Source organism: Motacilla alba, chromosome 1A, assembly GCF_015832195.1.
Source record: "Motacilla alba alba isolate MOTALB_02 chromosome 1A, Motacilla_alba_V1.0_pri, whole genome shotgun sequence".
NCBI lineage: Eukaryota > Metazoa > Chordata > Aves > Passeriformes > Motacillidae > Motacilla > Motacilla alba.
In genome coordinates this window covers 5,839,680-5,855,229 of record NC_052031.1, presented here as the reverse complement: position 1 = coordinate 5,855,229, position 15,550 = coordinate 5,839,680, and the positions used below count along the sequence as shown (strand labels likewise).

General features: G+C 39.1%; 1 protein-coding gene across 10 annotated transcripts in view; it reads right to left on the bottom strand.

The window, feature by feature from the left end:
* CELF2 (CUGBP Elav-like family member 2) overlaps window positions 1-15,550 on the bottom strand; it is a 543,235-nt gene that overhangs the window by 224,087 nt on the left and 303,598 nt on the right. The gene's annotated exons all lie outside the window — the stretch shown is intronic.

The window sequence follows — 15,550 nt, the reverse complement described above, 5'->3', positions numbered from 1 at the left end:
TTAAATTAATGCAAGCAACACTGTTATCAGTCGTCTTTAGCCTGCCACTCTTAGCTTCTAACAGAAACATTTAGGAATAGGAAGCATTACATCTGGCTACAGCTGCATATTACATGGTCCATTGAGACTTAGATGCTGATGGCTGAACTGAATAACAAACAGCTGGGTATAAATGCAAAGATCAGGGAATCATAAGAAAATGCTTGTATGGTATCTTTGAAGCCTCAGACACAATGATACTGTATTAGTGCTATTAGCATCACAGAATGGAATAGCCTGAGGATCAGCATTCAGCTCCTCAGCGTGGGGAAACAGAAACTTTACGGCAGGTAGCAGCAGACTCCTTTCTGACTGCTGTAATATTTATATTCAAACAGTGTATTTTATTAAAAGTTGGTTGTGAAACTAACATCAATCCTGTCTGCAGTGCCAGGCAAAAGTCAGCCTTCCTCAGGAGTTATGGGACATAATTCCTCTCCATCCTTGGGAAAGTCCTGAGAATCTTTGAAAATTAGGAAGCATATTTTCAGTGCCATTGGAAATGTACGATACAACTATCTTAAATGGGACAAGCTTGATTCAATGCAGGCACAAGCCAATTTACTGAAAATTATGTTCCACTCCCCCACAGGTGTAAGAATTGCTAAGAAGGAAAACCAAGTAGCAGAGTTTTGGTGTGGCCACAGTGATGGATCTTCCCAAACTCCAGATGTTCCCAGAAGCAGAAGCTGCTGTGTAATCCTTGCAACTCAGCAGCTTCCACTGGAAGAGGATTTTATTTTTGAGATAAAGAACAAATGAGTGTTATTCTATTAAATTTACTATACAGACTGCACGTTGTCAGGAGTGACACTTGACGCGACTGTCTGGCCTACAAAGCAACAGTACAGAAAGCATCAAAAGACCTCTCGAAGGCAACTGAAGAACAAAGACAAAAGAATCCTGACTGTGGCAGAAGAGAAGACCTAAAAATTGTCACTAATTGGCATAAGGGACGAAAAAATAGCTTGTAGGCCCTTTTATAAATAGACTGCTTGTTCAGTAAGTGAATGTGAGTGGTCTGGACTTGTAAAACCTAGAAACCTGTTTTCCTGCCTAATGGGACATCCTACAGCTCAAAGGGCACTCTGTTAACTCTCGTCCAACTCTACCAGAATTAGCAGGGAGGGCAATACCTAGGGAAGGGGATAAGGACCCAAGATGAGTGAATATAGATGTATAATAATAAAAAATGAAGAACACCTCTCCTTGTAGCTCTTCTCATAGAACACATCTCCCCATACTAAAGGTCTTTAGTGAATGTTCCCATCTCAGGAATACGGCCACTCACATTTCTGAAGTAGTTTAAATATCAAAGAGATCCCCCCAAAGACTTTGTGAAAGCCCAAGGAGACATAGTTTTGATTCCTCAGACAAGACTAAACAGGCTTGCAATTGCATTTTGGATTCCAATGAAGAAACAAATATGTGGGAGGATGGTGGAGATGATGGAGATGATTTGTTGAGCAAATGTAATGCTGGGTGGTGTTGCAAGCAGAAGAAGAAAATACATTTCCATCCTGCGAGAGTTAAGATGGCAGACTTATGATAAAGAAGAAAGAGAGAACAAAATGATTCTTGAAAGGGAAATTGAAAATTATAGAAACACATCACAGTTCTTGGCCCTCAGGAGATGGCAGAAAAGGTGTGAGGTGACATGCTGCAGAAGAATACCACACATAAGAAGCAGGCAGAAACACAGAACTTTGCATCTTGACAGAAATCCATAAAAATAATAAAAAATCATAAGAAAAATAAATAAAAATAAAACCAATAAGAAATCATAAAAATAAAAGCAAAGCTAGTTATTTTTCACTCATTGGAATACAGCACCCTTTGATCTGTCCAAGTCTTGATATTATTATGTAAGAAGAAATTCCCACCACGATGCCAAAGTGGATTTAACTTCAGCAAAGAAAGTTGCTTCAGCTTCTCTACTGGAAACAGCCTCTGCCAATGTTGAAGACAGCTCTGAGAATTCAGGAGCATTAAAGAGGCTAATGTACTTGAGCTTTGTTCTAATTACTTTTCTTAATAAGTTTTGCTGGACCACTAAGAATAGATGCTGTCCTGGGAACTCCAGCACTCAATCACTACAGTGTTCCTGGGCATAACTTGCAGCAATCAGGGAGCAGAACTTGGAGGCAGAATTACCATCTTGGGCAGCAAAGTATGTGTAAAGTATGTGTCTCTAGATGTCCTTATTGTCACCTGACTGCAATATGATGTTTCCCAGAGCCCTTTCCACATAATGTTAGATGGTCATAAACAGATACCTAATAAGACTTACACTGTTTCATCTAAATTATTTTTAGAATTGATTTTTAACAATAACCATGAACCTAGGAGGGCAACCAAATTATTACTTCCTTTAGAATAAAAAAAAACAATCAGCTTGAAAGAAGTGAATACACACTAATTTTAGTCCAGACTATTTGTGCTTCTAACAGTAAATTCCTACATTCCTACAACTATTCTCATGGATTTACAGGCATTCAGGACCATCCCTTATTTATCTATTTATTAGCATTGATGTGATCATTCAACACCTCTATGCACACTCCTCAATGCAGTAAATAATAGAACCAATAACAGCATGTGCCTTTCTACTCAAAGGCATTTATCTCCCTGGTATTGGAGAGAAACTCCACTTTCAGAGAACAATCAAATGCCCCAGGATTAGCTGTCTCCACCTGGAAACTTAAATAAAAGTTTCCAGGGCTTGTTTTTCACAGAAAATCAAGGATATATATTCTTTCTACTTTTGGTTCTTCAGCTACTGGAATAAAGATGGTAACACTGATGTAGGGAAGAAATGTTTTATTGAGATGTGCAATTTGAGCAGCAGCACTAAAACTCCTCAGTGTCCGGGAAAACAGCATTTTCAGTATTGCTGTTTTCCTCCTGAAAAACATGGCTGCTCCACAGCATGGTGTGGTAGGATGTTTCTACACCCATGTTATGATCTGTCTAATAAATCTTCTAATGTTGCCAGTTGTGAATTAAATCTCAAACCCATTAAAATATTGTAAATAAGCAAACAGAGTAATTACTCCAACTTTATTTATACTGATCTGAATTACAAATTTTAGTTTGACTAGTTTCAATGGCAAGCTAGTAGAAATAACAGCACTAGCTTGATTATCAAAAGGCCTTAATTTTCAGTAAAAATGCTCTACTGCAGCCTAACAGTGTTGGTTTCCTGTATCTGAAAGCTACGGTACTGGGCCTTATAGTTTGATTTTTAGAAGCCTTATAATGAGGGTGGAGAGGATATACATTCCATTCTTCAGCTGCATTTTTGTTCCACAAAGACTGCAATTTTCAGTCTCTTGAAAATGTAATTATAGATAATGTTTGCATCAGTGGCAAGAACACAATGAGCACATGGGGCATGAAAACTCCACTCAAATCACATCCTCTTAGGTTATGAAGCTTGTCTTTTGCCAAGAGTGGAGGCATTTCAACAAGCTAATGTTCAGTATGAAAAGGATTGTGGTCTATACTAACCCTACATACATTCTGCTTTTACTTTTTCCCATTATTCTACTCTTTGCATGGGGAACCTAAATTAACCAGAACAAAGATTAATTGGAGCTACCTTGAAAATTTGAGATCTATTAAAAAAAATTTGAAACACAGTAGCTAAAAATGTAGAGGTGTAAACCTCAGTACACCTTGTTCAAATGATCATGGCTTTTGCAGTTGCAAAAGTAAATCTAGATCAGAACAAAAAGATAGCAAGTGAAAAGGTATTGAGATTGCATGAGGGGAAGTCACTTGGAGACAAACCAACCAGCTTCAGTTTAGAAATGGGACTGAAGGCTGCTTCAAAGCTAACATGATTAAGAATTTCAGAAAGACAAATCAAACACTTGATTTGTTCAGAAGACCCAGAAGAGTAAACTATTTTAGGGTAAAATAAAATATATGTATCTGATATTAAAAAAAACCCGTCTGTATCAGAGTTCTGCTTCATGTGAGTTCATTATATCAAGGAAAAGTGATTTGTGCTCCTCTATTCAGCATCTACCTCAGTAGTAAACCAGAATTAGTCTGAGACTCAAGTGATCTTGATCCTACTGTTGTGCTACTTTCAACATATCCATCCCTTGGAGGGCCTAGAGCTCCTTGACTAAGAAGACAAACCCACTTTCTAAACAATGTTTTATACACAGAAAGAAGAACCAACACAGTATCAGCAAGTCCCAGAGCAGTCCCAAGGCAGACCCAGAGCTTGATGCCACAGAATATTCCAACCAGCACAAGGGATGAGAGCAGAGGGCATTCAGCCAGCAGAGAACCTCCTCTACCTAAAGCCCACAATTTAACTGCAAGTGTTTTGACACCATTAAACAGATCAAGACAACTTTTTAAAAATAATTAACAAAAAGAAAAATAGGAGGATAAATTAAGACCTTTAAAGCCCTGAAGGCAAATCAGGATAACCCCACAACTCATTGTTATCAACCATAACCTTCTCTCCCTTTCCATAACTTTCTCTCCATTTCATTGAGCACTGTGAAGCTAGGAGCCAGCACTTCCACTAATTGGGAGTCCTAGCATGCAGCTACCAAAATACTTGTCTTCCAGCAATCCCGGGGAGAGGCACACAGTTGTGTTTCATAAGCAAAGAGGAGAATCAGACTTAAGCTCTTGTCACACTGAATATGTCCAATCAACATAAATTCTTTGTCTTTATTTGTTCGCGGTGCGTTTGGATCACAGATACAGAGTGCTTTGAAATCAAAGGGAGCCTGCCCATCGACTCAATGAGCTTTGGATTCAGTCCTTAATTTATTTATAACAACCAGTCTTTCTGGAACCTGAATATTGGAGCTGATTCTAAACCATTCATTTTCATTGAGTTTTACCACCAGTTTCATTTGTATAAAAAGTCAAGTGCTTAGAGAAAAGGTTGCAATCTACTGAGGTCCCTGTGTCTTCCTGCAGCATCATGTACCTTGATACACTTACCGTAAAGGGGAATGCTATTAATGATGAAAGTCTCACCTAAAGAAGAAACTGCTCACACACAAAGTCTGTCAAATCTTTAATTTGGGAGGATTGCTTAAAATGTAAATCCTACTGAGTCTAACCAGGTCTTCTTTCAGTGCTGGATACTCCTGGCTGAAACTCCCCAGCCTGTCACATGGAATTAACCGATGCCCTTGAGAAAGGCATGTTGTGTAGATCCACAGTGATTTGCATTGGGTAAGTAGGGCAACTTGTGGTTATGGGAAAAAAAGAAAACAACATGATAATATTGTATTTGGTTCACAACTTGTAAACAAAACTGTTTAAAAAAATAAAGCTGAGAGAACTTACTAAAACATCCACTACAAAAATGGAAGAAAAACTACTATACTTTGTCAAGCAACAGATCCCCAGAAGACCTAGAAAATCACAGTCAGGGCTGATAATTCCAGTCTGCTGGGTCAAGGAACACAGACCAGAAAGGCTGGTCATGGTTTCAGAGAAACCATGGAAATTTGGAAATTTGAATCGCCATCTGGATGGTAAGAATATAAAATCACTAAGTACTTCAGATCTAAATTCTAGGCGGTTCTCTCCCATGTTCAACAGATTTCTCTTACTTATCAAAGAAGGAAGAAAACAAAGTGAATGTTGTGCAGGTATTTGTAGGAACTTCATCTATCAGAGAAGCAGGGAAGGAATCACAGTGGTGTTTCTGTGGATATTGAAAGGATGGTAAAAAAGGAGAGAAAAGCAGGATGGTTCTTAATACACAAGGTAGAAAAGAGCAGGGAAGGCTTCTTGCTTGAAACATGGAAGCATCAGAGCAGGCTGAAGGCTTCCAGCATTTTAAACAAACATAAGCTGGGCAAATTGCTTATTTCAGGGACAGAGAAAAATATGGCATGAAGTGGTAAGAAACTGGAAAAAGAGTTTTAGCTATGTTGATGGATTTTTAAAGTGCTACATGCTATGCTTCTTCACTGATAAAAAAATCCAGCTAGATCTATGAGGGTTTTCATTATTTACAGCATATTATAAAATTGAATAAAAAGGCTGTTTGCTGTTCTTGGCAATGTGATTATTTGCTGTTAAATATTTACACCTTTTTTTTTTTTCCCCCAAAGAGTTTTGGGAAAGAAGAGGGAAGTTGATTTATTTTTAAGTTTCCATGAAGCCTTCCAGGTTTACATCCAGAAATTATCAGCAGCATTTTTGCATTTTCTGGGATCTGAGGCTTTGCTGAGCTTAAAAATAAAACCTTCATTCCTGTTAAAACAAATGATGCTCCACTTTTTAAATATAACATTAATTTTAAATGATTATTTTCTCTGCTAAGTAATCCTGAATTTGCATCTTATATGAAAGCCTTGCCTAAATACATACCTTTTTCTGCTCCACAATATTCATTTTACCCAGAGGCCTGGCATCTCTTAACTCCAAATTCACTCTGTATCCAAACCAAACAGGAAAATCAGAGGCCCGAGTGGCTGAAGTCAGTAGCAGTCCTCTCTGCTGCCTTTCCCCACTTGAAAAGAAATGGAGAGCCAAGGGGTGCTCAGAGACCTTCAAATCCTCTGAAGGCCAGCAAAGTAAAGTCTAAGCATCCCCTGATGCAGAGGTGAGGACAGAGAGAGCAAAGAGGCACAGAATCAGCCAAATGGTCTCCAGCTCCTGCAGAGATTCCAGGAAGCAATATGGGCATCTGAGCAAGCTGAAAATTGCTCCTTTCTGAATTCCAGAGTGTATCTCTTGCTACAACCAGCCTGCTGTTCATCAGCACAGACAAACAGGAAGCAATGAGGCTGCTGCAGGACCTCTTCCCAAATCCAATGATCTGTGCATGCATGTGGGGGAAGAAGTGACCTGAAGGAGCCTGTAACAATACTTTGAAAACACAGAGATCAGCCAGTGTTCTTGAAAACTCTTTGGGCCACGTTAATATTGTAAGCAATATTTCTTGCTGGAAAACAGGTCTCATTCATCTGTGAATGTTGGCTTCAAAGGAAGGGTTTGCACTGAAGAGTTGCTGCTGTCTTACTTTCCAATGACAATGAGAAAGAACTCTTTGTCAACATCTATATGTCCACATTGAAACAGTCACTGCAGGAAGAAAAAAAGGCTCAAAAATACCCAGAATCAGACCCTAATCATTATGTTATGCAATACATACTAAAGCGTATACAAAGTTTCATCCTATTCCAGTGAAACATCCCAGGAACAGCAAAAACATGGGAATGGCAAGAAGAATATACTGGAACCCTGAGCTTTTCCTATTCTACACAGCCTTGTCTTGAAGATAAATAAATTTGGTCTACCAAGTGAGATACTAGGCTGTACTTAGGGGACAATGAAATCAGGCAAACCCAATTGTTTTTAAAATCTGTAATATAGTGCTGGACTTTCTTCAACTATATCTGAGCACAGTTATGAAGCTGCTGCATTTACTCTCTTCTCCACAGACAACAAACCAACTTAAAAGGGGAAGTTGTACTCTATCTTCTGCAGCCAAACAATAAAGATATCTGTGAAAGCTGAGAGCCCTCAGGCATTGAGATGAATCCTTCTCTCTGGCAAAGAGAAAAAGATTTGACAACAGGAGTAGAACCCCCCTGCCCCTACCTGAGATGTGTGAACATGCCTCAAAAGAATACCTGCCCAACTCAAACTGACTTATCTTCCACTTCATCATCAAGACAGGCACTCTGCTAGCAAGGTAGAACAGTGTCTGAAAAGTTATTTGCCTCATGTTTCCATGCTGAAGTTCACTCTGAGGCGAGCAATGAGAAAAAAGCTGCAAACCCCACGTACACGACTGCAATTCATTGCTCAGAGCTGGGCAGCCTGGCACGGGATGCAAAGCCCAGCATTATGCATTCCTCATTCAAGCCAAGCTCCTGGAAGCCCAGCGGAAGTTTGGCTCGAGCAGGGACTACACGCTATAGCTGGTAATAAAACATCAGATAATAGTGCTTTACGTGTCCGGAGAGGTGCTCTTTTTCTAAGAATTGCTTCACTTGTCATTGATTTTTCCACATCCTGCAAAATTAAATGCTAATTTCATTCCTTCCTCTTCCCCCTGGTCCCCTCCCACTCAATACTGATCTCCAGGAGGAGCTGGCAACACTGAACCTGCCAGAAAAAGCCAGTGCTCACCTGGCAATCCTAAAAATTCAGTGCTTCGAGGAAGAAGTTGAATGACGTGGGTCAGATTAGGACATGGGCAATGACTTCTGCATTTTTTTTTGCCTGGAGAGATCATATAGATTATCTGCGATTATTCCTTAATTCAGCATTTCTGGCTTTATGGTCAAATTTTTTAATATCTTCCCAATCAAGATATTTTCTGGAATCAATTTTAAAGACTAAATGCATACCTAAAGTAACAATCAGTGGAATTTAATGAACTCTCTTTTTTTTTGTATCTCTGTTGTTTGTTTTTTTGGGTTTTTTTCCTTGTTTATTTTCTTGGTTTTTGTTTTGGACAGCAGGGGTTTAATGTCGTTTGGATAGGGTCATTAGAATATGAGAAACTGGTTTCTAAGCCATAAGATCTTGGAAGAAAAAATGAAACTAAATTAAGAAAAAAACTGAAAGTTCATTTACTGGCTAATGAAATTATCAGCTTTTCTATATGTTAATAGAGAAACATTTCAGATAAAAGAGCATTTTTATTTCCCTGGAAGACACAACAAGGGGATCAAGTTTACTAAAACTCATGGTGAAATCAAGACAAACCACAGCCATGTAACTTGCAATTTCTAGAGCATCTTGTATGAGAACAAGGTGTAGAACAGGGTTTTCTCTAAGCAATAGCCACTGGGCATGGAGTATGTTTGACAACATTTCAAACTCCGAATGCTTGTTCTACATTCCATCTGTGTTGAAATATTAAAAAAAAATATATAAAAGCATTTATTGATAAAGGGCAGAACCAGATGTCTCTCTCACTAGCAATGAATTGCAGGCAAAGGCTGACAGAGCCAAGCAATTGAATGAGCCAGGAAAAAAAAAAAAAAAAAGAGAAGAAGGGAATAGATCACTTGATTTTGTAGATTTTCAAATGCAGTTATCCTCTTCCAGAAGCTAATAATTTTCAACTAGTGGGCCTGTTTCAGGCAAATGAAGTGCACTTATCTCACACTAGGCCAGAAACCATCACTGGACCAAGTGCCCCTGGAGTCAACAACACAAGTGGTGGGTCAAGCAAGCTGTGGATGTTTGGGGTTTTTTTTTGCATTTCTGAGCAATTCAGTGGTGCAAAGCTTCTGAAGAGCAAGAAATGGGAAGAGCACTTACATATTAAGCAAGAAGACATTGTCACGCCTTTGGAATAAGAGGATGATGGATTTTCATTATTTTTCAGGGTTATGAAACAAAAGATATCTCTTGTCAGCTGTGACTTGCAATCAGACTGGAGCTGCTTCAAAGCATATAGGAGGTAGGAAGGGAGTAGAAGGGAGAGCACAGTACAATCTGGGACTGAAAGGGTCACAGTTCTGTCATGGAGATACTCAGCTCCAGACACCAGCTAAAGGATGGTGTCTGGATATTCCTCTCAAAATCTCCATTGCTGTCTAGGAGTGAGTACACTTAAGTGGAAAGACACTGAAAAAGTTGTAAATTATTATGGCAATAAATTGCTACCTATGACTGCTGTGACAGTGTTAGGTGTTTCTGCCAGGACTACATTTTCCTTGTCACACTAACCCACATAGAAAAAAGAAAACAATAATAATAATAATGAAAAAAAACCACAAAAACCAAAAAAACCATCAGTAGATCACTAATGCCATTTTCCTGAAAGAGCAATTGTTACATCTCTGGAATAACCATGGTTGTAAACTCTAAACCCCAGGGTAAGATCCACACAACAATTTAAGAAATTAAAAGGGATGTGAAAATCATAAAGCAAAAAAGCAAAATTCTCAGGCTGCTGTTGCTGCTGTTTCCCTGGCAAACCTGAAGTGGCTCACTATGCATAGGCTGAAGGGAAATCAAGGACATAAATTCCTTGCATGCTCCTCTGCAGGGGATGAGTCCATCCCTGATGCAGTGGGGAGCAGGGCACAGCTGGACATGGTGTCTCCTTCCAGGGTAACCTGGACACAGCTCTCTGCTTCCAGACCAAGCTGAGCAGAAGTGGACAGGAGCACATCCCTTCCAGCCTAACCACAGGCTGGAGCACTCAAAGGCATGGACTAAGTCTCTCCACAGTACTAAGCCCTAAGTCCTGCCCTCAGCTGTGACAACGTGCTGCCCCTGATAGTAAGTGATGGGTAAAGTCACAAAATATGGCCCAGGAGGCTGGTGCAGGATCTTGCTCACAGCTCTTACACCAACGCTTGTTTCAGAGCATCGCTTTTGAACTTGACTATAAGTATTGCCACCATTTGGCAGGCAAGGGAGAAACCATCCCAGGGCAGAGAACACACTCAAGATACTCAGCCTTCTTCAGCTGAGTCGTAAGAGGCAAGAGAACGCAGCTGTTCTCATCCATAGAAACTATTTTTTTATATTTGTGTAAATGGAAAGAAAAAAAAAATCACCAAACAGGCACTACTGGTACAGTAGGCAACTCCTTTGTGAATTGGCTCGTTTAGGCATTCATTTAAACACAGTAATTAAGATTTAACACAAAACAGAAGCTGCTTTCAGATGTCATTTTGAAGGCCAGATGATCTCCTCTTTATTAATATTATAATTTTAAACTATTGTCAGCTGAATTTTCAAGAATCAAGCTGTGAGCAAAGAGAATACACTACTGAAGTGTGTCCTATTTACGTAACCCAGTCTCAATGAAAATGAGAGATTGATTATAAATCTGTGATACAGAGGATGGAGAACTGCACCACTAAATCTCAGAGTGCTTTATCTGGACGTTAGGAGGGAATTTATACCTTCAGCATCTGCCATTCACCTTTTCTATTTAACACCATATGGAAGAACACAACAGCGTTCAAGGCAACATATTTCTGAAAACCTTTATGAGAAAGCCAGCAGCTTACTGCAAATGAAAAATGAAATCCTGAAGGGAACACAAGCCCTTCTCCTCCTTTCCACAGCCACAGAGAATGCAGGAATGCGTTGGAAAGCAATTAAAGTATGATGATTCTAAAGGGGAATAATTATTTCACAATTACTTGAGAACATTACATTTATTGCTCCAATTAGTTTTTATTTTCCAAATAGGCATTCTTGCTCCTGCATTTTTTCTTGAACCTATGAAGGTTTTTCTTGTTCTCCCACTTCTTTGCTAAGGAAAGCTCAGCCTTGCTTTCTACGTGTATTCCCTATTTTGTGATTTTAGCCTCTGGTTAACCTTGCCCTGCCACCAGTTTCTTTTAATCACAGGAAATCATGTCAGGAGATGCAATATACTTTGCAACTATATGAACATACAAGAAATAATTCCCTATAGAAAACAGAGTGTGGAAACAAAGAAGAAAGAAAGAAAACCAAAACGTTGCCTCTCCACTTTAGAAGGGAAGAAGTTTTTATTTGCTGAAACTATAAAACAATGATTCCTCTGTAAAATATTGTCTTGCCCAAGTGTACTCTTTCTATTCCAGGTGCTTTTAAAAATGAAAAGGATTTTGTACACCTTTCCCCTGTATCGGTTTGGTCAAATATTTTTATATTAATCCATGAATTAATCATGAAATTTGAATAGTCCAAATGCTCATAAGATATCAAACATCCGAAAATGCCAATGAAATATTTAGAGTTATCAAAGTTGTTAGAGCAATCATAACTGATGATTAATTTGGATGATGAATACGTGTGGGGGAGGCTTAAAACTTGTGAAATCGTATCATAGGAAGTGAAAGATATATTTAAATATTGATGTGCTGAGAGTTATCGTAGGTTAACTTCTGAATGAGATTCTAGAAAAGATGATGGGGAGAAGGACACCATGAAATTGTAATTACTTAATAGACATCCAAAGATTTATTTTCCTTTCTGAAACTTTCTGAAGCTCCTCGGCACCAGTCAAAAATTTTCTTCTTTTTTTGCTTTGCTTTTCCTCAGTAGTGGCCCAAGGAATCTGTCACACAAGTAATTTAAGTAAAAGTCATATTACTTAAAATAAAGCTATTACTGAATCAAAGATAGAATAAAGTGCCAGTATAAGGATGAGACTGTGGTCTTAAAAATACCTGTCTATTTCCAGTTAGGAAATCATTATTTGATATTTTAGATATAAAAAAGACTAGAGAGTGGAAATTTTTTTTTTATCGGATGTTGAGTTTCCCTGCAGCTAAGTTTAAAAACATAAATTTATCTCCAGTTTTTTGCTAAAAAAAAAACCAAAAACCACGTGCTATATTGCAGGTTTACTGCAGAAAATGAAGTTCTGAATTTTAAAATGCAAGCATGTCCTGTAAATGATGACATTTCTTATTTACTAAAGAGCAAGTACAAACAAAAAGTACCAAAAATTGATCTTCATTTTTAATCAGCATATTGCGCGTATCTCGGATTTTGACTCATTTTTGATTAGAAGAGAAAGAAATTCAAAGGCTAAATATTTTTTGACATTATTGCCCTGTAACCCATGCAGTTGCACGCACACTGTTGAAACATAATGTATTTTATTGGCATTATATCCAGCTACCAAAAATTAAAGTAAAATTTGAGATTGTTTCAGTAGTAACAAAGACTGATACTCATTACATGAAAGGTAATCCCAGGCACTGAAATGTGGAACATGGAATAGAAAAATCTTCTGTGGTATTGCGGAAATCAACATGGGGGGGTTACAACGATGAGTATTTAATCCTCAAAGCAACCACTTCACAATCATCCAGTTGGCATGTACATGTGAGCCAGTGAAATCAGCAAATTATATTGAACTCAGATTTTATAACCTCACCTAGTAACCATTAACCCTCTCCTACCCTGTCCAGATACACACACACATTTCATCTATATGTTTCACCTACGTGTATCTGAGTATTTTCCTCAGAACTGCCTCTTCCCCACAGTGCACAACAGTCGTCAAACAATTCCTGAACCTTCCCAGAGCACTCACCAAGCAGGGCTTTTTGCAGGCATTTACCATGGTTAGAGCATCCAGCTTGCCATCTGTCCTCAAAAACAGAAGTTCATGCATTTTTATGCTTCATATCCTAGAGTATCTATTTTCCAATGACATGTCATTAATTAATTTTTACTAGTAAATTGCCATTCAGTCACTAACCAGGTACACTGATGCCATGCATACAGTTTAATTATACACAGTCATGCTCAATCTATCTGATGTTCTATTTTATTTCTGTTTAGCTATATAGTAACAGCAGCAAAATTTGAAAGCAAGCAGCATTTAAGAGTCATTAACATTCTCACAGAGGTAAAAGCATTTTAACTTTGCAATTATCAGGCAGGCAGTTGACTTTCACACTTGGTATGCACTGAAAGTTATTCTTGGAAAAATCCCCTTTTTCTCTCTTGTTGAAATAATGGATGATTCTGAAAATAAATCCCTTCACAAATATTTTTTAAATGTGCAAAGAAGTAGTGCAAGTGATATTGTATGCTACCAATTTCCCAAAACATCTGATATGCCACCGGCGTATTAAAAAAAAAAGTCTAGTTTTGCCAATTTGTGCTGGAAAAGAGAAATGCTATACATATATTTTGCTAATTGCCTTGCTCTAAAATAAGAAATTCCTTTCTGCTAAAGAGTGAACTGAGCTACACGGAATGGCTGGAGCAGATGGCGAGGTTAAAAGTTTTGTGCAGCGTGGTAACTCGGAGCGTGCTCTCGGATGCTCCGCGCCACCCCGTTAACGCTGCTGGCGGCTCGCCGCTCGCCTGGGGGGGCAGCTAAAGGGGAAGGTGCTCGTGTGCCCCTGACCCCTGATGCGTAATCAAACTGCATCCTCGTCAGCACTGATTAGTCCAGAGAGTTGGGGACTTGCAAATAAATACATGTCACCACTTGGCTAAGAAGGACGAGATAAAGATGGTTTTAAGCAGCGAATGGCAGAGTATTAGAAAGGCAGTGCAGCAAAGCTCTCACACACAGCATTTAGTTTCAAGACTATTTTTGTTAGGAACAGAAGCTCCCTAAGTTCATGGCAGTTTAGCCTCAATATTAATTTGCATGCGTGACACAGGATCCCTTGAAATCACACCATCTCCAGGATTAGATCAGCAGCAAAGCAAGGTTTGGTTAATGCAAGGAAGCACATCACATCACGACCACTGATGATACAGGAGGCAAAGTTTTTTTTCCTTCAAGAGATTACTTAGTCACCCCTCCCCCCCAAAAAATGCATGAGGAACCAGCACCAACCCTTCAAGGATGTGTGCATTTAACAACTCCATTATCAAACTTCTGTATTTCAAGATCCACTTAGGAGCTGACATTTCTCAAGACTAATTTTTGTATCTTCGGACACACATTAAGCTCTGCGTCTAATGAACACTGACTGTGTTTCAAGCTGTGCTAAGATATATTATGGATGCTTCACAGAGAAAAGGAGTATGACGAGAGCAATGCAGAAGAAATAGTTTGATGTGGTACTCCCCCACCTCGAGGGGCAAATTGGAGATAAAGTTATATAAGCTTAAGTGACAACAGGGCATCATCAGCCAGTTAATACTGCCTTTGAGCTTGGAGATGTTTGTTAGCAGGATCTTTTCTGACTGCCTGGAAGGACAGCAGGTAGAAACTCTAATCAAAGCTGAGATGATGAAAACAAGGGGAAGTTTGTCTGAGGCAGGTCCCTACAGAGGGCTGCAGAGCAAGAGATACCAATGTTCAGCTGCTACTTTGTACCCTAATGGGCAAACCTCTGCGATTTCCCTGCAAAACGGGAGAAATTGACAGCGCTTGTACCAAAACTGACTAATGCCAGTAAAATCTGTGATTTTACAATGGGAAGAGCAAAACACAGCACAGAACACTTTTGAATCTAAGGTCACAAATTTAAGACAAGAGGCAGCATTTACACACTTCGCTGTCCTTCAAGGACTGTAAAAATAGTGTAAGTCACCATGTAGCTTCCCCCCTGACTCTTGCCCCTCTCCCACACACTCACTAAACCTCAGCTGTCTGAACAACTGGCCACTACTGAATGACTCCATGCAGAACACTGCTGGTGCAAGGGAAAAGCATTCCACCTCAGAGAAAGTTTGGTTACCAGTAAAAAAGGCAATAAAAGTCTGAATAGCCTTAGATGGGGGCACAGTATGCAACCTGATTTGTGCAAATTGCAGGTGACACTCTCTGCTGCACATACGGGTTTATTTACACTTGTAACTTAAGTGCTGCCTCAACCAGAACAGCTTCAGTGCAGAGTCAATGCCAAAGCCTCTCGCTTCATTCTAATGTAACTCAAACCACGTTTGTTATCCCGATGAAAGAAGAAAAAGCAACAAAATAAAAGATATTTTGGATACTGTAAAACAATGCAGCACAGTCCTCACACTTCGTAGCTTTCAGCAGATGTCTATTTCATTATTTCTGGCTTTTACTTTTTCATACAAGGCTTAGGTTACCTGAAAATACCTGCCAATTGGCAAT